At 35.4% G+C, this 27,203-nt stretch overlaps 1 protein-coding gene across 3 annotated transcripts in view; it reads left to right on the top strand.

Annotated features, from left to right (window-relative positions):
• The window catches only part of BAZ2B (bromodomain adjacent to zinc finger domain 2B), a 328,314-nt gene that overhangs the window by 81,843 nt on the left and 219,268 nt on the right, over window positions 1-27,203 (top strand). For 2 of the 3 annotated variants that reach the window (XM_045479948.1, XM_045479950.1), the window contains exon 2: window positions 3,533-3,575. The exons of the other annotated variant lie outside the window; for it this stretch is intronic. The gene's annotated coding sequence lies outside the window, so the exon portion shown is untranslated. The remainder of the gene's footprint in view (window positions 1-3,532; window positions 3,576-27,203) is intronic. 3 annotated transcript variants of the gene reach the window in all.

Raw genomic sequence — 27,203 nt, 5'->3', positions numbered from 1 at the left:
TAAAAATAATTAAAATTAATTAAAATTTAAAAGTCGGTTGCTTAGTCATAGTAACAATATTACAAGTGCTCAATAGTCACATTTGGCTGTGGGCTAGGTATCGGACAGCACATATACTAAACACTCCCATCATTGCAGAAAGTTCCATTGCACAGCACTGGATAAAGTATTCCATTGGTGGTAGATGACATTTTTACCAGTTTCCTCAGTAGTTTCCTCGCATTTACAAGTATTTGGTCCTTACCTTCTAAAAAAAGGTATTATTATCAAAGCCTGTGGATTTTTTTTTTTTTACTTATCAAATAATTTCCCTAATTAAAAAAATAATGGTCAGGGTTTGAAATAGCTAGATGATGGTAGAAACATGTTTAGATTTTTAAAAAAGTTTTTGGTAAACCTTAAAAATACATGCCAAAAGATGTGTAGTTGTGAATCTTTAGAAAGAGAATGATAGAAGCAGGCTTTCCATGTGTGCAGTCTAAGACTGCCAAAACTGAAACGGCCTACAAGTAGCATATGACTTGTGAGATTATTTTTCTTCTCTTGTTTTTTCTTTTTCTTTCCTTTTCTTTTCTTTTTTTTCTTTTCTTTTCTTTTCTTTTCTTTTCTTTTTTTTTTTTTTTTTTTTTTTTTTTTTTGAGAGCGCATGTGTGCACACAGGGGAGGGTCAGAGGGAGAAGGGAAGATGTGGGGCTCAGTCTCACAACCCTGAGATCATTACCTGAGCTGAAATCGAGAGTCAGATGCTGAACCAAGTGAGCCACTCAGGCTCCCCATGTGAAATTTTTTCTTACGTAAATTTTAGAAATAATTTTTTAGGGGCACCTGGGGGGCTCAGTCGGTTAAGCATCCGACTTCAGCTCAGGTCATGATCTCGCAGTCTGTGAGTTTGAGCCCCGTGTTGGGTCCTGTGCTGGCAATTCAGAGCCTGGAGCCTGCTTTGGATTCTGTGTCTCCCTCTCTCTCTGCCCCTCCCCAACTCATGCTCTGTCTCTCTCACTCTCAAAAATGAATAAATGTTAAAAAAAAAAAAGAAATATTTTTTATTGTATAACCACACCTTGAAAAGAGCATAGAACACAGCAAAGACATTAAATATTTAATGACTATTGTTTAAGTGAATTTTAGAGTTAAGCAGCATATATTCCTATCTTCAGTTTGAGTGAAGGGAGAAAAAGTAGGTATTGTATCCATTTATTCCTTTGAATCTTTTCAATACGCTGGGTGGGGATAGGAATCCTTACTTTGTGTATGTTGAGACTTCTGTGGTGCTGTCAGGTGAAGGTTAAGACTTGAGTGTGTTAAAATCAATTATATAAAGAAAGACTGTGTTTTGGGGCAGAAGAAGAGGAAAAATAAAGACACTTATATGCTAATTACTTGAAAAATGTTTATATAATTGTATATCTTGACTTATCCCACAGTTTAACACTGGCAGGTGTTTTCTGGGGGTAAATTTGGTTGAGATTTTCTCTGCATATTTACTGGAATGGTGACTTGTGGAGAAAAAGCACATAACCTATATATTAGTTGACTTATGTTTTCATAAAATTTAATATTACTTTTTATATATGAATATGCATTGAATATATTTCCTAGTTTCAAGATGATTTTAAAGAACTACCTTTCCTTGTAAAAGCCACTTAGGGTTTTTATGAGAAGCTTTAAGGTTTGTCTGATTTTATCTGGTGTTATTTTAATTTCATGTATTTTTTTTTGCATTTGCAAGTACCCAGTAAAACGTATATATTTTTTAAGACACTTTTTTTTAATGTTTATTTATTTTTGAGAGAGAGAGAGATAGAGATAGAGTACAAGTTGGGGAGGGACAGAAAGAGAGGGGAGACACAGAATTCAAAGTAGGCTCTAGCTCTGAGCTGTTAGCTCAGAGCCTGATGTGGAGCTTGAACCCACAAACCATGAGATTATGACCTGAGCTGAGGTTGGATGCTCAACAGACTGAGCCACCCAGGCGCCCCTACTAGTTCTTTATAGATAGTCTTAATTACCTTGTATTTTTCCCCCAAGAAATAAAAAATAAAATGGAACGTTTATCTTTTATTCAATCACAAATATTGTTTGAATGTAACTTTAAAAAAACTTTAATACCTTTTTGAATTACAGAGTTTTATAGAAAGTATAATTGCTTCTTTCATAAGACTTTTTGTGTTGACACATTATCATCACAAGACTGGCTTGTTTTTGGTTTTGTTTGTTTGTTTAAAGTGGGGCTTGGACTCAGGACCCTGAGATTAAGAGTCAATTGCTCTACTGACTGAGCCAACCAGGCTCCCCATAAGACTGCATTTTATATTGATTTAAGTTGAGAGCATAATGCTAGGAAGTAGCTCCTTGAAGGCAGGTCTTTGGATACAGAGGGTAATGAGTTTGTTGGCAGAATGGAATGGATGAAAGGTGTGAGATAAAAAAGGAACCAAGGGAAACTCAGTTGTGTGTGCTTGGACAAATCATGTATACTGTCTACCATCTATTTTCCATGAGTGTATAATAAAAAATATCTCTTTCCCACTACTTTGAAGGGATTGTTATGAGAATCTGATGAAATATTATATGAAGGCCCGTTATTAATATTAGAACACCATAACATTGTGTTATTTTTTAACATGAAACATTTAAAAGCTTGCCTGGGGCACCTGGGTGTCTCTGTCAATTAAGCGTCCAACTTTGGCTCAGGTCATGATGTCACATTTTGTGAGTTCAAGCCCTGTGTCAGGCTCTGTGTTGACAGCTCAGAGCCTGGAGCCTGGTTTGGATGCTGTGTCTCCTTCTCTCTCTGCCCCTCCCCTGCTCTTTCTCTCTCTCTGTCTCTCTCAAAAATAAATAAACATTAAAAAAAACTAAAAGCTTACCTGAAACCATGCCTTACTAACTGAGAAATTTCTAAAAGCTTTGATTTTACAGAGATAAGAACTCTAAGCTATCTACAGTTCAGGAAATAGTTTCACTTGTAACTTCCTTGGGATTTATAGTGTATAGTTCTTTCCCAATGATATTTTCAGTCTTTACTAGTTTTGTCACTCTTCATAAGGATGAGCATAAAGCTCTTTCTCCTATTAATTGATAATAAATTGATCACATTCTAGCCATAAAATGAACTGCTAATCTGATCATAGAGAAAAAGTTATCTATAAACAGTACCACTCTTTTGTTTGTAGTATATTTAACACACTGTGATTCTCTTCTTAGTAAATATTTGAAAACAAATAAAACTAACCCAAATGTCCTATAGGGTATTACTAATATGTTACATTATGGTAACCCTGGGGTGTTGCTGATTATAAACAGAACATAATTTACCATGCTATAATAAATAATGACCTATAAAAAAACCGCAAGTGCTTCATGCTTTATTTGTGCCATGCCAATTGTACTTTCCCTGACAACTTTAGATTAATTTAAATATGACTTATGGCATCAAGGAAGACAAAAATACTAAACTAACATTTTAGTTTCTGAAATTACTTACTCAAATATGATTCAGCTGAATGCTATTTCTGTTTTCCTATTGCAGATTTCTCAACAGTGATGTCACAAGATTGACCACATTGATCACAGTAAGACTAAAACAATAATTAAGCTTTTAAGGATGTTTTGTTTTCTCCAGAATAACACTTGAGTTGGAAATTATTTATAATTTTAAATTATTATTCTTTCATTCAACAGCCAATTGAATGTTTACATTTTCAATGAACCACACCTCATGCTTGTAGTTATTTAAATACTTTTAAAATATTGCTTTAAATGATTTAAAAACATTTAAAATGAAAACTACTTTTAATTTATACCTGAAATTATGTGCCTAATTATATTAATGTATTTCAGTGTGAATCATAATCTGAACATCATCTTTTAACATTTTTTTTACTAAAAAATAGCAGAACATTTAAGGTGACTCCACATTAGGAAAAAAATTACAAAAATAAAGTTACTTGAGACTGTAATCACAAGACTGTGAAAACAGCCTTGAAAGGATTCTTAGGCTTGCTTAAATTTTTCATTGATATTTGAATGATTTATAGAGACTCTTCCAAATATGGAGAGTTGTTGAAAACAGATCTCATAAGTAACTGACACTTTTCCTCTTTAATTTTAAACTGTTAATTTCTACTATATATAAGGAAATATGTTTCTTAATGAAAAAACTTTATCCAAGGCCATGATCCACATTATTGTAAAATTCTAAATAGTAAAATCTGAATTACAGTAATGAAATTTTATAGTATTTTTGAAAAATTCTTTTAAATGACAGAGAAATAAATTTAGAGTAAATCATTTATACAGTCTGCTTCTTTAATCCTGTTCTAATTGTTCACTAATTATAGAAGCAATAATTATCAGAAATGTAAATTCATGTGTAATCTTTGTGTTTATGTTTTAGCACTTATTTTGAAAACTGGTTTATTTTTTAAGGTTAACGTTTTTCAGAGGCCAGGGAGAATTTTATTCTATTTTTAAAGACTTTATCATCATCGAGTATACAGATGTTCAGATGTTTATGGAATGTTCATTTATTTTCCTAGGGGATCAAGTTAGCTATCTCTGATTTGTAGCTCTTTCCTTGTTTGTTTTTTCTTAATCAGAACTTTATTATCCTAACTGAATAGTTTACAACAAGATATTAACATATTTCTGTAGTAACCTTCTGTTTATATCTAGTACTTTACAATCAAGGAGATTAGCATTAGAATCAGATGAAAAAGGTTTTCAATTTGAAAATGCTGACTTTTACTGTACATTTTTAGGGTAATATTAGGAGAGTATGTAATTGCAGCTGTTCTAAATTCAAGAATTTCAGGAAAAGAGGTACTATCCAATATTATCAAATATTAAATAAGTTAAAGACTAAGAAGTATTCATTTGAGATGTTCATAAGTGACTAATAAGAGGAACCCTTACTTTGTAATAATATCAGGACTTTGAGGCCTTCTGCAGCCCCTTGAGTCAAGAAAAGAGGGTAGATTTCAACACTGATTCAGTCTTAGGGGACTATGGACAGAGTAGTTCAAGTATTGACCATGGGGGTAGAAATAAAGTGAGGCCGGGGAAGGGCTGATGTGGTCAAAGAAAATGGAGAGGGTAAGGGACTAGTCAGAAGTAGATAAGCTGATGAAATCAGATGATAAAGTAATAGCTAAAAGAATAGAATATTGTGGTTAGGGAGGGGTATATTACAGATTGTTTCAGAGTTGAAGCTGTAATGAGTTTTTATATATTATATAGTATACATCTTTTATACTTTTTTCCCCAGAGAATTTCTGTTTTTCCCATGTTGTAATTCACAGAAACGTCCAAATCTAATCTCCCATCTTCCTGGCCATCATCAATTCCCTTGAAGCCTATACATCTCAGTTTAATCTTACTAAAACACTGCTCTCTTTCATTTCTCTGCTTGAAGATGTTCAGTGACTTCCCTTTTCCTACAAGATCAACTCTAGATATTCTAACTTGGTATTTAAGCTCCCTCCTCAATTTGGCTCTAGCATATTTCCCAGCCAAATATCTTATTATTCAAGAAGAAGAATCCTACACTCTACCCTGTGTGGACTCTACTCCATGTTGAATATTCATTTTGGTTCCATACTTCCTTTTCCCCAGAATATTCCTTTTGGTTTTTTTATTTTATTTTTAAGTAATCGCTACACCCAACGTGAGGCTTAAACTCACAACCCTGAGATCAGGAGTTGCATGCTCTACCAACTGAGCCAGCCAGGTGCCCCTCCCTAGAATATTCTTTTCCTTTCAGGCTTTTAATTTTTTCTGATGATTTCAAACTTCTCTTCTAATGCCCTGTCCACATGTAATCATGTGTTCGAGGCCTTCCCTAATCATCCTAATTGAAAGTGATTCTCTCTCCTTAGTAGTTTGGTAATGCTTAATATTTTATTCCTATGTTACTGATGATATATATTCTCTTGTATTTTACATATTTTAATACATTTATTTCAGCTGTGCTCACTAAATGAGTATTCAGCAAATGTTTGCCGGTAATCAAAAATGCCTAAGAAAGAGCTAAGTTAAATCGTATCTTTAGTTTTCCTATATTAAAATAGAAATAAGTATATTAATGCATGGATATCCAAAATTGAACCACAGGAAGTAGGGTGGATGGGAAAGAATGTAGATTTTAGAACTAGAAGGAGTTCAAGTACTGATGCAACTGTATACTAGGTATGTGACCTTCAGCAAATTAGCCTCCTTGTGCCTCAGTGTCTTCACCTCTAAAATCTGTTACATTTAAAAGGATTACTATGCAAAATGTAAATATAATGTTCATTAACTTTCCTCCCTCTTAACTTTATATATGTCTTCTTGACATTTAGATAAAGGTGCATAAAATCAGCTGTAAAGATCAGGGATATACCCCAAACATCCGAATTTATCTTACATATTGTGGTCCTTTTTTTTTTTTCTTTTTAACTTTTTAAAGCTTATTTATTTATTTTGAGAGAGACAGAGAGAGTGCGAGCAGGGGAGGGGCAGAGAGAGAGGGAAAGAGAGAGAATCCCAAACAGGCTTGGCACTGCCATCGCAGAGCCCGATACAGGGCTCGAACCCACGAAACCATGAGATCATGACCTGAGCCGAAACCCAAGAGTCAGATGCTCAACTGACTGAGCCACCCAGGTGCCCCAATATGGTGGTCCTTTTTATCTGTAAGTAAAAAAAAGTTTTTTAAATATTTATTTTGAGAGAGAGAGAGAGCGCACACAGGGGAGGGGCAGAGAGAGAGGGAGGCAGAGAATCCCAAGCAGGCTGTGCACTGTCAGGGCAGAGCCTGATGCAGGGCTCAAACTCATGAACCGTGAGATAATGACCTGAGCCGAAATCAAGAGCCCAAGGTGTAACCAACTGAGCCACCCAGGAGCTCCTTGTCTATAAATTTCATTAAATGAATTTCTACTTTCTATGTTATATATAACTTAATTGACATATAAATTCCTGGGAGGAGGTTGATTAGATGTTTTGATATGATGTGGTTTTATTTAGGGAAAGAGAGTCAGACCTTACAGGATACCAACATCTTAAAAGGCCAGAATGGACTTGAGAATGGTTCAGATTGTGCTACATTCCCCTTATACACAGTTGAGAAAACCAAGGTTCACAGAATTTGAAGGGAGATAATATACGAAATGGTAAAGGACATGAACTGAGGTCAGAAAAACCTTTGTTTAAGTTTGCGCCCTGATACTTATATAGCTGTTGTGATCTTGAGACAATTACACACTCTTAAGATCTAGTTTTTTTCCTCTCTAAAGCAGAGATAATATTTATACCTCTAGGACTGTTGTGAATATTAAGTGACATAATGCTTAGGAAACATAGCACAGAGGCTGATACGTATTAGATTCTTTTGACCCCTCATCATAGACATCACCTGTGAAGTTACTTTACCAGAGTCACCTAGTGTGACATCTTGGCCTAAACCTGCTTTTGCTTTCTTCCACCATACTTCTTTAGTGTTCTGTTTTGTGATCACCATTACTTGATTAAAAAATATCTGTAAGCAGCATTTATAGGAAGTAAGATAAAATAACTCAATATATTTTTTTCTTCTTGTATCTTTCCAAATTCTCCCTCTTCTTTGGGAGTATTTATGCAATTTCACTTACATGCAGTTTTGTTCATATGTACTTTCACTAATACAGTGGCTTTATTTTACTTTTCACTTCACATTTTACTACATATTTTAATCTGTTACAAAGCAACTTTTAAAATAATTGAAATGGCCTTTTCTGTTTTTTATTAACATTCCTGTTTTTCCCTTGGTAATTTTATTATAAATATTCCTTAAATTTTACAGAGACAAATATCTACTAATAGAAATGTTTCATTTAAAATTAAAATTTAGAAGGAATTATTACATAATTTTTAGTGTACACACTGTTAGAAATATTGGTGGTAGATAGCAAATTTAAAATGTCAGATACCTATGACAGATAAGATAAAATGAAATACAGCAGTGATTGTTAGTTGTTCCCTAATGTTGATTCCCCTACCCCCTTGCACTAATGTTTTCCCCAGAATATCAATACCTGGAATAAAAATATCTCCCTATTTCCCTTGCATCTTACTCATGTGACTAAGTCTTGGCTAGAGATAAGTAAATAGCAGTAATGTGTGCAACTTGCAAAAAATAGTCTTAAAGGAAGAGGTACATTCCCTCTTTTTCCCCCCTGTCCTCCTTGCTGGCTAAAATGTGGACATGATAATTGGAAGTGAGTGGAAACTACAAACTAAGAATAGGCAAAGCAAGGACGCCTGGTTGGCTCAGTCAGTTAAGCGTCCTACACTTGCTTTTGGCTCAAGTCATGATCTCACAGTTCGTGGGATTGAGCCCTGTGTCGGGCTCCGCACTGACAGTGTGGAACCTGCTTGGGATGCTCTCTCTCTCCCTCTTCCTGCCCCTCCCCCAATCTCTCTCTCTGTCTCTCTGTCTCTCTCTCTCTCAAATAACAAAAAAAGAAACAAACAACAAAGAATGGGCAAAGCAATAAGATAGAAAGTTTCTAATATCTTCAGGTTGTCATTGTGTCTACACTAGCCTGTCTCCATCTGGGCTTCCTTGACATGACAGAGATATGCTTTTTTTTGTAAGCCACTGGTTTTGGATTTTCTGTCAGACATGGTCAAAACTAATCCTGACACACCAAAATAATTTGACAAAGTTCATGCCGTTTTTAAATGTCTTTGATTTGTTTATATTTTATTTATTTTTATTGAATTCTGCTGCCTTGTTAAAAAATTTTTTAATGTTTATTTATTTTTGAGAGAGACAGATAGAGAGACATAAAGTGTTAGTGGGGGAGGGGCAGAGAGAGGGAGACCCAGAATCTGAAGCATGCTCCAGGCTCCAAGCTGTCAGCACAGAGTGGGTCGTGGGGCTCGAGCCCACAAACCGTGTGATCATGACCTGAGCCAAAGTCAGACGTTTAACCAACTGAGCCACCCAAGCACCCCATTTTTGATAGCTTGATAGAAAATGGAATTATTCACTGTGTCTAGGAGACTAAAGAAACCTTTACAGAGAAGAGGATGACATAGGGCTAGATGTTTGAAGTATGAATTAGAAGAAAACACTAATTCCAAAAGATATATGCACCTGTGTTTAATGGAGCATTATTTACAATAGCCAAGATACAGAAGCAACCTAAGTGTCTATCAATAGATGAACGGTAGAGAAAATTGTGGCATATGTGTGTGCATGTACGTGTACACACACACACACACACACACACACACACACACACACAACACACTCCACTGGGCTATTATGCACCCATAAAAAGGATGAGATTGTGCCATTTGTGACAACATGGATAGACCTAGAGGGTATTATGCTAAGGCTGAGAAAGACAAGTACCATATGATTGCACTTATATGTAGAAAATACTCTTGAAACAAAACAAAACAAATGAAAAAACAAAAAGTAGATCAGACCTATAAATACAGAGAACAAACTGGTGGTTGCAGGTGAGGGGTTGGGGGGGGGGAATGAGCAAATGAGGGAAGCGTAGTTGGAGACATAGGCTTTCAATCATGGAATGACTAAATCACAGGAATAAGAGGCACAGTTTAGGAGTATAGCCAGTGATGTTATAATAGTGTCGTATGGTGACAGGTGGTAGCTACACTTTGGTGCATAATGTATAAACTTGTTGATCGTTATGTTGTACACCTGAAACTAATGTAATATTTTGTGTCAACTATACTCAAAATAAAAAAGTTTTTTTTTAAGGAAGAGAATCCAGAAAGAGGAAATATGCATATATATTTGGAAAGGGCATATGTTTAGGGACACGCAAATATTTGGGTCCAATACTGTTGAAATGTAAAATTTGACGAAGTAAATGAGCCTAAAGTTTAGATCTTGTAGGAATTTACTTACCAAGATGTTTGGTAAATGCTAGGTATCTAACAAAGATTTCTTTTAATATTAATCATTTTAATATTATACATGGTTTTTCCAGGAAATATTTTAAGATGTTTTAAATAATCTCTACACCCAACATGGGGCTCAAACTCACAACCCCAAGATCAAGAGTTTTATGCTCTACTGATTGAGTCAGCCAGGTACCCCTCCATTAAATATTTTAAAGATAAATATATTTTATGTAAGTGTTGAAGAAGGAAGACCAAAACTAATATTTCTTTATTCACTGCTTTTTAAGATGGTAAGTGCTTTCTATTTGAGCCTTTAACAATTTTAGAAGACCTGTTATTACGTTTTACAGATAACTAAACTATGACTCAGAAAGGGCAAGACTCTTTCCCAGTGTGATTTATTAGTTAAGTCATTGTTTGCAAAGTACAGAAATCAACCATTTCTAGAGCAAGTCTGGTATGTATTAAGTGACTTTTATTTTTCTACTTTTTTAATACCAAAAGTAGATGTATGTTTGGATAAAAGACTCCTCCCCCAAGATGCATCTCCTGCAAACTTGTACCATTATACCATTAATGGAGCTAAAAGCATGCATGATGTTCCCCATGTGAGTGACTGCAGGTATAAATGACACCATGCTGCAGAGACCCAACTCAGCTTCTTTGAACAAGAGGAAGTATGCAATGTTACACACTCACTTGGTTTAAAGATCAGTTCTCACCTGACTATGTAGATATATTTTCTGTGGAGAGAGAGTTTGCTACAATAATTTACAAATGTTAATATAAAAGAAATGAACACAAGCCTTTTTTTTAATCACCTGGGATGCTTACCTTATAACCAATTACTCCCAGTACTTCCAGGACTAGGACTGTCTTTAATTATGTCAGTCTAATGAGAAAAGAACAAAAATATATTTGACATGTGCAAGTGGTTTGTTTGTATCAAGTGAAGGCCAGATGACATCAGAGGGAACTAAATTAAAGCTTTGTAGCAGTTTGAGTAGAAAGAATGGTGGGAATATTAAATCATTCAGGGAACACTAGATTATAAGATAGGCATGCCAAACTCAAATGTAACTAGAAAATAATGGGGAAGCAGCAGTCAGTACCATATTCCATCATGTTGAGTACAATGATTTTATTTTAGAAAAGACATCATATGGTAACAGTTAGTTTTATAGGTCTTATGGGCACACTTTGTAAATTTGTTTTGGTACTATGTTGAATTAGATCTAGTAGCAAGAAGAGTTTATGCTTATTCATAGTTTTTGTTTTCTCTGTATTTCAGTAATATAAGATTTAGTTAATTTCAGTCTACCCATGTGTTCAGAAAGCATTTTTTCTCCCTTTGTAAGGGTCTATACATAACTTAAGCTTCAGAAACATTCTTATAAAGCTCTTACCTGCCTTATGAGTTGTGTGTTTGGCTATTTCACCTGTTAGACTGTAAAGTCCTTACCATCTGGTAAAGGCATCGATTTTTATTCATTTTTGCAGTTCCCTTAGAGTCTGTTAGAATGCTTTGCTTCCAGTAGTGGCACAGCAAAAATGTATTCAGTAAACTGTCCTATGCTAGTGTGTCTCTTAGTGTGATCATTTCAGATTGAACTGGAATGGATAAATATATAGAAAACATATGGAGACCATGCACTTTGACAATTTGAAAGTCATATAAGTTAGTAAATTCTTCTTTTTAAATTAAATATCCCCTAGGATTTTGATCGCTTACCGTGTTGCATGAATTACTTTGATTTGACAAAGGATCTCTAGGGTAGTAGGGGGAGAATGAAAGATTACATGGCAGGTTAGAACTAAATGTGAAGATGTAACCAGCATGCTTCAGGGAATAAGATGATGCATCATTGCAAAAATGTAGTTTTATGTAGTTAGGGCAGCTTGAGAACATTGGTTTCCCAAGGAAGAGGAGACACAGGAGAATGGAATGGAAAGGAATATGGGAAAGCACTAAAGATGCCATCTTGCACTTTTGGGGTACTTCCTGAAGCCACAGTACCTAGGCAGTGTTCTCTTTAGCTTAGGTGGAATTAAAACTGGCATAAATTTTAAATCCTCTAGGGTAGTATAGTAAGTACATTTTCTACCTTTCTAATTCTCTTATAGTAGATTTTTGCATCATGTTGCCACAACATAGAGTTTAGTCATCTTACTAACATCTTAAGCATCTTCCCATTTTCTACTTAAATTGAATTACCTATTCCTAAATTTTAGAGCCATTCAAAGTTAGCTTTGTTCTGTCTATGGAACTTTCCAACACACAGATTGTTTTCTATTCAGAACATTCTTATGACCAGAACATACAGTGATGATTTTTTCTGTGTGCCTTTTTCCATACATCATTTCCTTTGCTTGAAGTGTTGTTACCTCTCTTTATCCAATGCCAAGTCATTCCAGGAGTGGTCTTCTAGTCTTTTATGACAACTCTGACCTTCACTGAGCTCCCTTTCCTCTCAACATTTTATCTTTATTTCCTGCCCACAGACTTCTCTTTTAAATTTTAGAACCCCTGTTTCCAGTTCCTTGCTATCCCACAGGCACTAAATTTAACATTTCTAAACTTGAACACATTCTCTTCCAATTTCCCCAAAACCTTTTCCTTTTTATGTACTCCCTGTATTGGTCAGTGACATCAACATCCACTCAGCCACCCAAGCCAGAAATATTACTTATTCTTAACTACTTCTTCAGAAATTCCTTAAAAACATTTTTTTAATCTTTGTTTATTTTTTGAGAGACAGAACATGAGCGGGGGGTAGGGGCAGAGAAAGAGGGAGACACAGAATGTGAAGCAGGCTCCAGGTTCTGAGCTGTCAGCACAGAGCCCGACATGGGGCTCGAACTCATGAAACATGGGATCATGACCTGAGCCAAACTTGAATGTTTAACCAACTGAGCCACCCAGGCACCCCTTTCTTCAAAAATTCTTATCTTGTTTAATATCAAATCCTATTGATTGTCTACAGGCAGTATGATAATAAGAGCCAATGTTTATGAAGTGTTTGCTGTGTTCCAGGTACTAATTTAAGAATTTGATATGTAATAACTCATTCAGTCTTCCTAACGACTTTATTTATTATTCCTATTTTATGTAAGAAAGACATCTATTAGCTAACAAAAGTACACACCACCACCATGAAGCTGTCCATCCAATTTAAAACAACAGGAAAAAATATTGAATATGATTAAGAAATAGTAAGGGCCACATGACATATTAAGTGACATCAGGGAGATAAAATTAGAATAAGTTCACACTGGCAAACTCTAAAAGACAAAATACCTATTTTCTTCAACTAAAATATTAATGGCTTGGGGATGTGGTGGGAGCAGTTACAGATTAACAGAGTTTGAAAGACATATCAGCCAATTCTAATGTATAGATTATATTTGAGCCCAAATTCAAACAAATAATTTAAAAATATTACAAGACAGGGGCGCCTGGGTGGCGCAGTCGGTTAAGCGTCCGACTTCAGCCAGGTCACGATCTCGCGGTCCGTGAGTTCGAGCCCCGCGTCGGGCTCTGGGCTGATGGCTCAGAGCCTGGAGCCTGTTTCCGATTCTGTGTCTCCCTCTCTCTCTGCCCCTCCCCCGTTCATGCTCTGTCTCTCTCTGTCCCAAAAATAAATAAACGTTGAAAAAAAAAATTAAAAATATTACAAGACAAAGAAATGTGTATACTGATTCAATATTTAATATTAAGGAATTATTGTTAGATAGTAGTGTTGGGCTGTTTTTTAAGCAAAAAGCATAAGTCTATCCCTAAAGACATAAGCATCTTTGTCAGAGGCTTGAAAAAAAGTGCTTTAACCAATCACTTTTTTTTTTACTTGGCCGCTGAAAAAGGGGGTAATAAAATATTTAGTTCAATACCATTTATTAGAAATAAAATATAATTTTGTGATAAAAAAAATTATTTGAGAGAGAGAGAGAGAGAGAGAGAGAGAGAGTGCAAGTGGTGGAGAGGGGCAGAGGGAGAGAGAAAGAAAATCTTAAGCACGTTCCACACTCAACACAGAACCTGACACAGAACTCCATCTCATGACTGTGAGATCATGACCTGAGCTGAAATCAAGAGTCAGACACTTAACCAACTGAGTCACCCAGGTGTCCCAATAATTTTGTTATTTCATTAATGCACAGTTCTACAAAAATGTCACTATTTTATCATGCTTTCTCAATATTCAGTATTTGTTTTACATAAATATAGGTGGTTGAAAAAAATAAAAATGAATGTTTCTAGAACTTCTATAAAAATGATGATGATGATGATGATGATAGTCAACATCTGAGTGTTTAATTATGTACCACGTACCCTTTTATGAGTTTACTGTTTTAACTTCTTTTATCCTCCTAACTTCATGAGGTAGGTATTGTTATTATCCTCATTTAATAGTTGGGAAACTGAGCTGTAGAGAGGTTAAACAATTTGCCCAGAGTTACATTGTTATTAGGCAGTGAAGTTCAGAGTTAAAGGCAGTTTGACATGGAGCCTGTGTCTTTACTGTGCTACATTGTTTCTCTTTTTGCCATGGTGCTCTTAATATTTATCTCCTTTATTTCATTTATTTGGGAATGTTTTAATTTCTCCTTCATTTTTAAAGTGTAGTTTTGCTAGATATAGAATCCTTGGTTGACAATTTTTTTTTTAATTTTTAGTTTTTCTACCACTTCACATATATCATCTTACTGCCTCTGGCTTCTATACTTTCTGATGAGAAATTGGCTGTTAATTTTATTGAAGACTCCTTATAAATGACAAGGTGCTTGTGTCTTGCTGCTTTCAAGATTCTATCTTGTCTTTGTCTTTCATCAGCTTGGCTGTGTGTCTCAGTGTGATTCCCTTTGTGTTTATCCTATTTGGAGTGTACTGAGCTTGTTAGATGTGTAGATTCATGTTTTTCCCCCCAAATTTGGGAAGTTTTCAAGCATATGTCTTCAAATATTTTTTCTGCCCTTTTTTCTCTTCTTCTTTTGAGACATCCATAATACATCTGTTCACTTCTCCATACTTGTTTTTTCTGTTCCTCAGACTAGATAATCTAAATTGACCTATCTTCAAGTCTGTTAGTTCCTTCTTATGTCTGCTCAGATTTGCTTTGAATCCCTCTAGTGACTTTAATTTCACTTCTTGTACTTTTTAGCTCCAGCATTTTTATTTAGTTCCTATTTATTTATTTATTTATTTATTTATTTTAAAATGTTATTTATTTTTGAGAGAGGATGAATGGGGGAAGGCAGAAAGAGAAGGAAACGGAGAATCTCAAGCAGGCCCTGTTAGCACAGAGCCCCATGTGGGGCTTGAACTCACAAACCGTGAGTTCATGACTTGAGCCGAAATCAAGAGTCCAGTGCTTAACCAACTGAGTCACCTGGGTTCCCCTACTTCCTCTTTATAATTTCTATGTCTTTATTGATATTTTGCTCATGTATTATTTTCCTGGTTTCTTCTTATTCTTTGTCCATGGTTTTCTTTAGCTCTTTGAGCATATTTAGGAGTATGTTGGGCTAGTTGACCTGCCCTGCAAGAAATGGTAAAAGGAATTCTTCAGGCTGAAATGAACAGATATAGACAGTAACTAAAAGCCATACAAAGCAGTATAAAACTCCAGTAAAGTTAACTACTGGGGTTCCTGGGTGGCTCAGTCAGTTAAGCATCAAACTTCAACTCATGTCATGATCTTGTGGTTTGTGAGATCAAGCCGTCGGGCTCTGTGCTGACAGCTCAGAGCCTGGAGTCTGCTTCAGATCCTGTGTCTCCCTCTCTATCTGCTCCTACCCCACTTGTGCTGTGTCTCTCAAAAATAAATAAATGTTAAAAAAATAAAAAGAAATAAATAAAAGGTAACTACATAGGTAAATAGGTAGGGAACATAGTGCTTCGAAGGAAAAAAAAAAAGTTCAGTGTAGCTAGAGTACAGAGAACAAGGATTATGGTTTGAGACTAACAACCAGAAGATAAAGGGCATTGTAGAATAAGATGAGGTGTTTTCCCCCTTTACCTTAAGAGCAAAGAGAAATATTTGAAGTGTAAATTAAAGCTGAATTGTCAACAACCCAATATTAATTGAGGCTTACAGAGGTTGAACAAGTCACCTAAGATCGTACAGTGATCAAGAGGTAGAACAAGTAACATAATCTAGGATTGCCTTGATCCAATACTTTGACTACTGCATTTCTTATAAATACAAATGTAAGAAATATTTAAGAAATTTATAAGCTTATGGGGCACCTGGGTGGCTCAGTCGGTTGAGCGGCTGACTTCGGCTCAGGTCATGATCTCGTGATCCGTGAGTTCGAGCCCCGTGTCGGGCTCTGTGCTGACAGCTCAGAGCCTGGAGCCTGTTTCGGATTCTGTGTCTCCCTCTTTCTCTGACCCTCCCCTGTTCTTTATTATTTTTTTTTAAATTTTTTTTTTTGTAACATTTATTTATTTTTGAGACAGAGAGAGACAGAGCATGAACGGGGGCGGGGCAGAGAGAGAGGGAGACACAGAATCAGAAGCAGGCTCCAGGCTCTGAGCCGTCAGCCCAGAGCCCGACGCAGGGCTCGAACTCACTGACCGTGAGATCGTGACCTGAGCCGAAGTCAGACGCTCAACCGACCGAGCCACCCAGGCGCCCCTGACCCTCCCCTGTTCATGCTCTCTCTCTCTCTGTCTCAAAAATAAATAAATGTTAAAAAAAATTTTTAAAAAGCAATGTATAAGCTTGAGATTTCTGTGACCTGAAATTGTTCCTTGTTATTTCAATAGATAACAAAATGCTGACTATATTTGGGGGATATGATTTTACTTGTTTCAAATGCAGTCATGGTTATATTATTTTTTTAGCTCTGCTTGTGACCTGTTGCTTTTCAGTAAATAGGTTAACCCATGATACTCAACAGTGACCATTAGAACAAACATATATTTGATCTGTTGCTATGATTTCTTCTATTTTCATCTCCATCCCACTAACAGAGAGTTAACAAAGGCTTAATTGTGTGCCAGACAGATTCCAAGTTTCATTTTATCTTAGTCTTACTGATAATAAATAACTGTTCCAAGTTGACATAATTAGTAATTGGTGTAACTGGGATTCAAATCCATACTTCTCTAAAGACAGTGATGTTTCTACTATAATGTATTGCTTCAGAAAATATTCCCTATGAAAGAATTGTGAGCCATTCATTCAGTCAATCAATGTATTATGTGCTTCACATTCAGTCACTCATTTATTCATTTATTTAACAAACATTTATGGAATATCGACTTACATGCTTCCCCCAGCTAGCTATTGTAGATACTATGTAGATACTATGTCAGTAAGACAAATTTCCTACTGTTTACTTTCATTAAGTTTACTTTTCGGTAAGAGAGCAGAAGTAAATTAATACATAAAATATTTTGGGGGCACCTGGGTGGATCAGTGGGTTAAGCATTGGACTTTGGCTCAGGACATGATCTTGTAGTTTGGGAGTCTGAGACTCTCATCGGGCTCTCTGCTGTCAGCCCAGAGCCCACTCTGGATCCTTTGTCCCACCGCCCCCTCTGGGCCCCTCCCCCACTTGTGCTTACACACATGCTCTCTCTCTCTCTCTCTCTCAAAAATGAATAAACATTAAAAAAATATTTTTAATAATTGATAAGATCTCCTAAGGAGGGTGAAAGGTAAGAAAAATATGATAGCATATATGGGGGCAGGGTAGAATTGAGGGTAGTATACATATAAAAGTTGGAGAAGGCCTCTGTGAGGAGGCAACACTTGTATCGAGAAATGCATCACCAGAGGGAACCAGCTGTTCTGAGGAAATAGGAATCACAGTGCTGATGAGACTAGACCATTGCAAACTGTGGAGAAGGGGAAGGCATATGTCATCAAAACTAGTTAGAACTTCTTTCCAATGTGAAGAGAAGCCACTGGAAGTTTTTTTGGTTGGCAGTGGATTTTATTTTCCTTCATATCATGTTTAATTTGAAAATGTTCCAAATTCAACTTTTCTCCTATTAGAGGCTTTTAAAGAAGAAGTCATGTATATATAGTACATTGGTGGCATTAAAGTAATAGTATAAATTCTTTGTGATTTGTATGAATTTATGTTTTTGGAGGTATTCTGTTTTCTTATTCTTAAATTATATACTATTGCTATCATAGTTAAGAAGTTTCCATCATCTTAAAAGAAATTCATGGATATGCATTCTCAATAAACATTACATTGTGTCTTTTGAATTACTTAGTAAATTTATAAAGATGGGAAATATACTGATTGTATTCCCTTCTTTAGGAGTGTAAGATATAGTGAAGAAACAGACACACAAACCAGTCATTATGGATGTGATAGATGCCATGACAGAGGTATATATACCATGTTTTTTGAATATAGAAAGGATGGTGTAATCCCTGGGGGTGGGAAAGGACTCATCAAAATTTTTCATTCTGCAAAGATTTCCCATCTTGCTTTTGAAGCATAATAGGGGCTAGGTATTACTATTTGAAAACAGATGCTTATGCTGCAAAAAATCTTTAGGATTTCCAGCTATATAGCAAAATAAATAAGTGGTACCTGACTTCGTATATATGAGAAAGTTGAATTTCTTTTCACAGTAGAGCGTGTAAAAACATGATGTTCTTTGTTACTGCTGCCCTTTTCATGTTCTATTCTCTCTCACCCTTTATCCTCCAGTTTTGTAAGTGTACTTGAGGTGGGAAAGTTTGTACTTGAGGTGTTAAAAGTTTTGAAGGAAGGCTTCATATTCATAGCAAATTTTGGGAGTTGTTTTTGAGGGGGGAGGTGTGATTGTAAAAAGGGACCTTACTTTTTTTTGAGCTGGTGATTTTGAGCATTTGCTGATGGCCCTGTACTGGGAGCTTAGATCTTTCACCCACTCAAAATCCCAGCTAGATGTATAACGTTTCCCACCATAATATTAAGCAGGCCCTCTTAGAAATAAACTGGCCAGAGTGCCATGGGATGAATGTGAGTACAATGGGAATGAGCAACATGTCTATAGCGAAAACTATGTGCTTTGTAAGTCTGTTGGTCAAGAATTAGAGGAAGGATTCTTAGAAAATTAAATTGTATGAAACCTAGGCAGATGCCTAAAGAGAAAGTACAAACTTAAAAACAAATGCAGAGTACCCGCATGCCAGGATATGAAGAGAAATGAAACCAGCACAGTGTGATTTAGAACATAAGTATACTGAGAGAATTGAAGGAACTGAAGGAGGCAGTGTTATTTCCTCCTTAGCAGTTAAATGTTCAATCAAAACAGACAGTGCGGTGTTGTACAGAGTGAATATAAAAAGGAAAGTTAGAAGAAAAATACAGCAGAACTTCAAGAAAGGGTAGCCAGCCTTTATCTAATAAAAAATGACCTTTAAAATTAATTGCAACAGAGTAATTCCCCCTGAAACCAGTATCTTCTTATAGAAGATGATTTTTAACATAGAAAAAACTTCATTAGACTGAGGGAAGATGCCAATAGGTAGCTTGAACACATATAATATACTTAGCTTGCTGAGCATGGGTGGGCTAATTGCTGAAGGCCCACTAATTTGATAGAAAAATGCATTTTAAGAAAACAAGCAAAGAAATAGGAGAGGGATGAATAGCAACAAAATTCTGGGATCTGGAAAGTGGACAGATGAGTAGTAACCGATTTAGCAGAGTGTGAGAACTGAATAATCAGCTAACAATGAGGAGAGCTGGAAAAAGTGCAGTTTATACCTTTGGAAACCTTGAACACTCAGAAATGGTCAGTTCTAGGAATCTCTGGAAGGGGCAGCAGTAGTGGTGGGGTACAGTTACAGATACAAGTGAATCTTTAAATACAAAGACTGTATGAAAATACAAAATGTTTATTAAGCATTCATTAGACATAAAAAAGTCCGTTGAACCAGTTATATTCCTCAGATCTCCTGTACTTAACACAGTTGGGCGCCTCCTTTACTCACTAGAAGATTGGAGGTTTATTGTTTATCCTCTGGGGTAGATAAAACTGAGGGTCTTTGGACTTAGGTAAATGAAACACCTTTGTGGGCAAGGGTATTGTAACAAAATTGAGTTTGAGTAAAGGCTTATTATATACTGAGTATTGTGATCTCCTAGTCACCTTTGCTAACTTGGGTCTTAAAAACCTAAAGATAAAAACATCAAAGGGATTCTCAAGTGAAATGGCTTAACCAAGTCACCCTATAGTGAAATCCGCAGTTGATAAGCCTCATACAGCTTGACAGAGTTTCCACTTAAGGTTTTAATGTTCCATTCTATGATTGGATAGGCAAGGGTCATCAGACATTTGAGGAAAGCCTGTGTTAGAAATGACAGAGACCTAAAAAAGATAAGTAGGAAAAAAATGAGATGAAACAGAAACCCTACAAGAGGAAGAAAAATTAAATAATTATTATAATGAATATTTTTAGAGAAGTAAGAGAAAACAATGTATCCATGTTGCAAGAGTTTGCTATAAAAAAATGAATGGGCAAAACCCAGAAAGCTCTCAAAAGTTAAAATATCAAATGAAAAGCTTACTTAGAAGGATTAGAGGATAACATTGAGGCCATCTCATAAAAAATAGATAAGAGGAAGTAGAAAACAGCAGAGAGATCATTGTAGGACCAAGACAGAAGGTATAATCTGAATTATAGGAGAGAGACAGAGAGAAAATAAATAATTTACATATAATATGTACACACATATATAGAGAGAGGGACAGAGGGAGTAAGAGAAGAAAAAATTGAGAATGATATCTGTAATAAGTAATTATAGATTTTTTTCCCTCATACTAAAGAACTTTGGCATTTTTAAAATGTTCTTAACCCTGGTGTACTTTTCTCTTTTCTCCTTGGAAAAGAACTTGATTAAGTCCTGTTTGCCCTTTAAAAAAAAAAACAAAAAAAAACTTTTATTTTTATTGAAGTGAAATTCATATTACATAAAATTAACCCATTTACAAGTGGACAAATTAGGGGTGCCTGGGTGGCTCAATCGGTTGAACATCTGACATCGGCTCAGGTCATGATCTTGCAGTTCACGAGTTCGAGCCCCACATCGGTCTCTGCTGCAGTTCGGAGCCTGGAGCCTGCTTCAGATTCTGTCTCTCTCTCTTTCTCTGCCCCTTCTCTGCTTGTGCTCTCTCTCTTTCTCAAAAATAAAAAAATAAAAAATAAATTAAAAAACGTGAACAATTTAGTGCATTCACCATGTTGTATCCTGTCTATGAATTCACCTATTTTGAAGATGTAAGATAGAATAATACAGATATGAAGCCTTTGGTTTCTGGCTCTGTTCACTTGCCTTGAAGGTTCATGTACCTTGTAGTAGATATCAGTTTTGATTGTTATTTGTATCTGAATAATATTTTATTGTATGTGTATAGCACAATTTTTCTGTCTGTTCATTGATGGAGATTTGGGTTGTTATCACTTTTTTGAGTACTGTGAGTCATGCTGCTGTGAACACATGCATATACTTGCACTTGAGTGCCTCTTTTCAGTTCTTTTGAGTATATATCTAGGAATGGAATTGCTGGGTTAGATGTTAATTCTTTGTTTAACTGTTAGAAAATCCACCAAATCGTTTCCCCCCAGCTTTCCTCCCAGCAATGTATGAGATTTCCAATTTCTTCATTTCCTTGTCAATATTTGTAATTTTTAGTATTTATTTATATAGTATTACAGCTATACTAGTGGGTGTGAAGTGATTTTGATTTGCCTCATTGTGGTTTTGATTTGCATTTCACACATTGCTAATGATTTTGAGTGTCTTTTCAAGTGGTTATTGGCTATATATATATATATATATATATATCTTCTTTGGACGTTTATTCAAATCCTTTGTCCATTTTTTAATTGGGTTGTTGTCTTTGTGTTGTTGTGTCTTTGTGAGTTGTAAGATTTCTTTATCTATTTTGGATATTAGACCGTTACAGTTATGTGATTTGCAAATATTTTCTCCTCTTCTGTAGATTTTTTTCACCTTTTAAAAAAAATATTAATTTTTTTTGAGAGAGAGAGACACAGAATCTGAAGCAGGTTCCAGGCTCTGAGCTGCCAATACAGTTGTCAATACAGGCTCGAACTCACAAACCATGAGATCGTGACCTGAGCTGAAGTCGGATGCCTGACCAGCTGAGCCACCCAGGTGCCCTATCTTTTCACGTTCTTAATAATATTTGATTTATCTCCCAGATTTTAATTCTTTAAAATCCAGTTTATCTATTTTTTTTCTTTTTTGTTTGTGCTTTTGGTATCACATTTAAGAATCCACTGCCAGATCCAAGTTTGTGAAGATTTACCGCTATGTTTCTTCTAAGATTTTTTTTTATTATTTCACTTATGTTTAGGTCATTAGCCCATTTTTTATACAATTTTACTTTTAAATATCTCTACATCCAACAGCAGGGGCTCAAACTCAAAACCAAGAGTCACATGTTCTACCAACTGAGCCAGCCAGGGTCCCCAATCTATTTTGAATTAATTTTCATATATATTATGAGATAGGGGTCCAACTTAATTTTTTTGCATATAGATATCCAGTTTTCCCAGCACCATTTGTTGAAGAGACTCTTCTTCCTCTCACTGAATGGTCTTGATGTTGTTGTCAAAAAATCAGTTGGCCGTAGATATTTGTGTTTACTCAATATGTGTACTTTTAGTTTTATGCCATTGGGTCTATATGTTTGTCCTCACACCAGTGCCACACTGTTTGATTGCTGTAGCTTTGTAATAAGTTTGAAATTTGGGAAATGTGAGTCCTTCACAACTTTGTTCTTCTTTCATAATATTACTTTGGTTATTTGGGGCCACTTGCAATTCCACATAAATTTGAGGATTAACTTTTCTATTTCTGTAAAGAAAAAAAAGGTTGTTGGAATACTGGTAGTAATTGCATTGAATCTGTACATCACTTTGGGTAGTGTTGCTATCTTAAAAATACTAAATCTTAAAATCAAGCATCGGATGCCTTTCCATTTATTCAGGTCATCTTTCATTTTTTTTAAGCCATGTTTTGTAGTTTTCAGTGTGGAAGTCTTTCACCTCCTTCGTTAAATTTATTCCTAGGCATTTTGTTCTTTTGGATGTTATTGTAAATGCTTTCTTAATTTCTTTTTTGGATTGTTCATTGTTGGTCTATAGAACCCAGCTGATTTTGTGTGTGTGTGTGTGTGTGTGTGTGTGTGTGTGTGTGTCTGTGTGTATGCACGCACGCATGTTTGTGTGTGTGTAAACATCTTGTACTCTGTAAAATTTTGCTGAGTTTGTTTATTAGTGCGAGTAGTTTTTTTTTTTTTTTCTTATCGTTGGGGTATTCTGTCTTTGGGAACATGTCATCTGCAAATAGCGACAGTTTTACCTTCCCAATTTGAGTGTCTTTTCCTTCCTCCCTTCCTCTCTTCCTCCCTTTCTTTCTTCCTTTCTTCTTCTTTTTTTTTTTTTTCCTAATTATTCTGGCTAGAACTTCCAGTTGTGAAAGCAGTCACTCTTGTCTTCTTCCTGATCTTAGGGGGAAGGCTTTTGGTCTTTTATCATTTAGTTTGATATGAAAAACAGGATATGAAGTGGCCTCTGTGCTGACGCCCCCACCTAAAAGACATCTTTTTTTTTAATATAAAATTTGCCATGCTAACCATTTCTAATTGTAAATTCAGTAGTGTTAAATATATTCACATTGTTTGTGCAACCAGTTTCCAGAACTTTTTCATTTTGCAGAACTGAAACTCTGTACCCATTAAAGAAGTTTCCATTTCCTCTTCCCTGCATTCCTTGGCAACCACCATTCTACTTGCTGTTTCCGTGTTTTGACTACTCAAAATACCTAATATAAGTGGGATTATACAATATTTTCGTTTTGCTGAATTATCACTTTATGCCCTTATGTATGGCATAAGAAAGTGGTCCAGTTTCATTCTTCCGCATGTTACTGTCCAGTTCACCCAGCACCATTTGCTAAAGAGACTGTCTTTTTTCCATTGGATATTCTTTCCTGCTTTGTCAAAGATTAGTTGGCACTTGTTTGTAGGTCCGCTTCTGGGTTCTCTATTCTGTTCCATTGATCTAGGTGTCTGTTTTTGTGCCAGTACCATACTGTCTTGATGATTACAGCTTTGTAATATAGGTTAAAGCCCAGGATTGTGGTGCTTCCAGCTTTGGTTATCTTTTTCAACATTGCTTTGGCTATTTGGGGTCTTTGTGGTTCCATACAAATTTTATGACTATTTGTTCTAGCTCTGTGAAGAATGCTGATGATATTTTTGATAGGGATTGCATTGAATGTGTAGATTTCTTTGGATAGTATAGACATTTTTACAATATTTGCTCTTCCAATCCATGAGCATGGTATGTTTCTCCATTTCTTTGTCTCTTCTTCAGTTCCTTTCATAAGCTTTCTATAGTTTTGAGCGTACAGATCTTTTACCTCTTTGGTTAGGTTTATTCCTAGGTATTTTATGGTTCTTGGTGCAGTTGTAAATGAGATCAATTCCTTGATTTCTCTCTTTGCTGTTTCATTATTGATGTACAGAAATGCAACCGATTTCTGTACATTGATTTTGTATCCTGCGACATTGCTGAATTCACATATCAGTTCTAGCAGTTATTTGGTGGAGTCTTTCAGGTTTTCCATGTAGAATATCATGTCTTCTGCAAAGAGTGAAAGTTTAACTTCTTCTTTGCCAGTTTGGATACCTTTTATTTTGTTTTGTTGTCTGATTGCTGAGGCTAGGGCTTCCAGTACTATGTTGAATAATAGTTATGAGAGTGGCCATCCCTGTCATGTTCCTGACCTTAGGGGGAAAGCTGTCAGTGTTTTCCCCACTGAGGATGATATTAGCTCTGGGCCTTTCATGTATGACTTTTATGATGTTGAGGTATGTTCCTTCTATTCCTACTTTCCTGAGGGTTTTTTTTTTTAAATTAAGAAATGATGCTATATTTTGTCAAGTGCTTTTTCTGCATCTATTGAAAGGATCATATGGTTCTTATCCTTTCTTTTATTAACGTGGTGTATCACATTGATTGATTTGCAAATATCAGGAGCCCAGGAATAAACCCCACTTGATCATGGTGAAGAATTCTTTTAATGTATTGTTGAATTCAGTTTGCTCGTATCTTGTTGAGAATTTTTGCATCTGTGTTCATCAAGGATATTGGCTTGTAGTTCTGCTTTTTAGTGGAGTCTATGTCTGGTTTTGGAGTCAAGGTAATGCTGGCTTCGTAGAATGAGTTTGGAAGCTTTCTTTCCATTTCTATTTTTTGCAACAGTTTGAGAATAATAGGTATTAACTCTGCTTTAAATGTCTGGTAGAATTGCCCTGGGAAGCCATCTGCCCAGGACTCTTATTTGTTGAGAGATTTTTGATAACCGATTCAATTTCTTTCCTGGTTATGGGCCTGTTCAAATTTTCTGTTTCTTCCTGTTTGAGTTTTGGTAGTGTGTGAGTGTCTCATTGTTTTTAATCCATTTGCTTTGTCTTATTTTAAGCATTTTATTGTGGTTATTTTTGAATACTGAATATTGGACTTATTAGGCAAAATAAAGAAGGTTTATTTTTAGTCTTCATACCCTTCAAGTAAAATAAAGATGTATTTTTTAAAAAAAGATGTCATCTTGGAGATCAAAGTCTGTGAGTACATGGAAGTATTTTTCCAAAGAATAAAAATTTATCATACTCTAATATGTGCAGTACCTGCTAATTATATTATATCTTCAGTTGACTATAATGTTAAGTATTAAGAGTAATAAACTCTGGGGGCCCAACTGGCTCAGTTGGAGGAGCATGCAATTCTTGATCTTGGGGTCGTGAATTTGAGCCCCACGTATGGTGAAGAGATTACTTAAATAAATGAAACTTTAAAAAAAAAGACTAAGAAGCTCTGATATGCTGTTTTAATTATTTTTATAATTTATTTATTTTTTAATGTTTATTTATTTTTGAGAGAGACGGAGACAGAATGCGAGTGGGTTAGGGGCAGGGAGAGAGGGAGATGCAGAATCCAAGGTAGGCTCCAGGCTCCCAGCTGTCAGCACAGAGCCCGACACAGAACCCACCAGCCACGAGATCGTGACCTGAGCCAAAGTTGGATGCTCAACCAACTGAGCCACCCAGGCGCCCCTTTAATATTTATTATAAGCACACTTAATGGAAGAAATGAGGCAAGTTACTAGAAATTAAGTTCTCTCTTTTGTATGTTTGTTAAATTTAACTACTTTCTTGAAAAAATTAAAATTGTTGGTAAATTTTAAAATTTGTTTTGGAATACAAAGTATTTTAGAATTTGATATAAATTGTAATATAATGTTTAGAGAAAAATTTGTCTCGTTTGTTTGACACCTTCTACTAGGAGTAAATTTTATAAATCCTCCATATATTTTGAGTCATGACATCATAATAAATATGAAGTTTTTATTGAAATTAAAATAATTGTTGTGCAAAAATAACTATGAAAAAGGAATAAAAATTTTAATTTGATTATGGCCTCTCTTGTTAAAGGAAACATTCTAAAAATATTTTCTCCTTTAACCAAATTTCATATCCATTACATCTTTCTGTTTATGCTTCAGGATTTATCTTCCTTTGAATTGATGTTAAGGAATGAATTTTTTGGTATGTGGGTTAGTCTGCATCAAAAGGCAGTTTTTAATTGTTCACACAAGTTCATTTTATCTCATTAATAAAGTTATTACATGCTTAAACATGGAAACTGTATCTTCTTTTGCCTTTCCCTTAGTGTCTAGTAAAAGGTATTTAATGAATGTATTAGCTAATTATTAATTCAGGATCAAAACTGCAGGGTTAGTTCTGAAATTGCTTCTTCTGTCTTTGGTTTTGGGGTGGTTGTGTCTGGGGTTGTGGGGTTGTAACTGTTAGGTGGAAATAACCATTCTTATTATTTTTGTATGAAGTACTTTTATTTCATATGTAAAAAATGCTAAATATTCAATCAGGATTAAGACTATTACAAAAGATTGCTTGCCTCTACAACTTCAAGTTTGTTCAGAAATTAAGATGCATATTATATACAAAACTGAAAAGCATCTTAAAGTCATATTAAGTCTAGTGCTTTCATTTTGCAAAACCAAACCTTAGAGCGACTGGCTCTATGTTACACGGCTAGTTCATGGCAGAATCCAGCATCAGTGTCTAATTCCCAGCTCAGTGTTCCTTTTCAATAATTAGATGACTTTATTTCTTTTTAATGTATTCTATTTTTTTCACATTATTTTAGAAAGAGGATCACATTTCAGAGTTATTTCTGTTAATAGTATCACCATTTTCCACATCATTGTATGAATCCTGGTATCAT

Source organism: Leopardus geoffroyi, chromosome C1 (assembly GCF_018350155.1).
Source record: "Leopardus geoffroyi isolate Oge1 chromosome C1, O.geoffroyi_Oge1_pat1.0, whole genome shotgun sequence".
Taxonomy (NCBI): Eukaryota; Metazoa; Chordata; class Mammalia; order Carnivora; family Felidae; genus Leopardus; species Leopardus geoffroyi.
This window is presented reverse-complemented; position numbering and strand designations above follow the sequence as displayed.